General features: G+C 41.3%; 1 pseudogene; it reads right to left on the reverse strand.

The window, feature by feature from the left end:
* Window positions 1-296: 296 nt before the first annotated feature.
* LOC124959922 (olfactory receptor 4C15-like) lies at window positions 297-1,199 on the reverse strand (annotated as a pseudogene).
* Window positions 1,200-1,547: the final 348 nt, after the last annotated feature.

The raw sequence follows: 1,547 nt of genomic DNA on the forward strand, positions 1-1,547 counted from the left end.
CTTTTTTTCTTTGATGAGTAACTTCTAAGTACCATAAAATTTAACTCTTTTTAATTTAAAAATGAGGATACTGAGTTCAAACTCAAAGTCTTCAACTGAGTTATCTGAATGTGGACATGTTATTTCCTGACTCCCCATGGAAATGCTTTTTCTAATACATTGCATTTCCACCGATTATATGACATTGATCTACACAATTATTTTTTCTGAGACCACTGTGACTTCTTTGATCGTAGATTTACATATTTAAAAAGTTTAATGCTTTATTTTTCATCACAAAGAGCCACCCATCTCTTCTACACTTTTCTTATGGCATTTTTCATATCCTTATTCCTGAAGGTATAAATCAAAGGATTGAGCAAGGGTGTTAGAATAGCGCAAAATATTGCAACAATTTTGTCGAAGGAGAAGGCAGATGGAGGCCTTGCATACATAAATATGCACAGGACAAAGAACAAAGCCACAACAGCAATATGAGATCCACAGGTGGACAGAGCTTTCCGACGCCCTTCAGAACCGATGGTCCTCAGAGAGAAAAAGATGACCCCATAGGAGACCAGCAGCATGGAGAAGATTATGATGCACATAGACCCACTGTTGGCCATCACCAAAAGGTGGAAGATGTGAGTGTCAGTGCAGGCCAGCTTCAGCAATGGGTACAAGTCACACATGATGTGATCAATGATATTGGGGTCACAAAAGGGCAGATGGAAAGTAAAGAGAATCTGGATGATGGAATATAAGAAGTCCCCTGTCCAGGCCACCCCCACCAGAATGCCACAGAGCCTCCAGTTCATGATGGAAGAGTAGTGCAAGGGCTTGCAAATGGCCACGTAGCGGTCATAGGCCATGGCTGTGAGGACAATCACCTCTGCCTCAGCAAGGAAGTGCTCAGCAAAGATCTGCAGCATGCAGCCTTCAAAGGAGATGGTCTTCCTCTCATAGAGGGAGTCTGCAATCATTTTGGGATCAATGACAGAGGAGAAGCAGGCATCCAGGAAGGACAGGACTGCCAAGAATTAGTACATGGGGGACACCAGCAGTGCAGGGCTGCAGAGGATGGTCACTACAATCAGCATGTTGCCCACAACAGTTGCAATATAAACTAACAAAAATACCATAAATACTATTTTCTAAACATTTTGATTCTGTGAAAGCCCCAGGAGCACAAACTCAGTTACAATACTTCGGTTTTTCATAACTTTGAAGGAAAAGGTCAGCAATATGGATGACAGGCAGCATCCAGTTACAGTAAGGATGAGAAGTAATCTTTATCTCAATTGCCAGCTTTGATTAATTAGTAGTGGCTTCATGAAGTGAATTACTGAGAAGCATCCCTGGATAGCATGGAACAGGAGCTGGGTTAGTTGATGACATCGCCAATCAGAAGACTGCCTTATCTACAAAGAGAAGAAATAGCATGCAGTTAAGATGCCATCGAAAATCATGGCTACTCTTAAATATTTCTTGAAACCTCTGCACTAAATTGGGTCTTTAAGTGAATTAACGCATTCCTTTTAAAAGAGAAAGACCTAGGCAAAAGATCT

Source organism: Sciurus carolinensis, chromosome 11, assembly GCF_902686445.1.
Source record: "Sciurus carolinensis chromosome 11, mSciCar1.2, whole genome shotgun sequence".
NCBI lineage: Eukaryota > Metazoa > Chordata > Mammalia > Rodentia > Sciuridae > Sciurus > Sciurus carolinensis.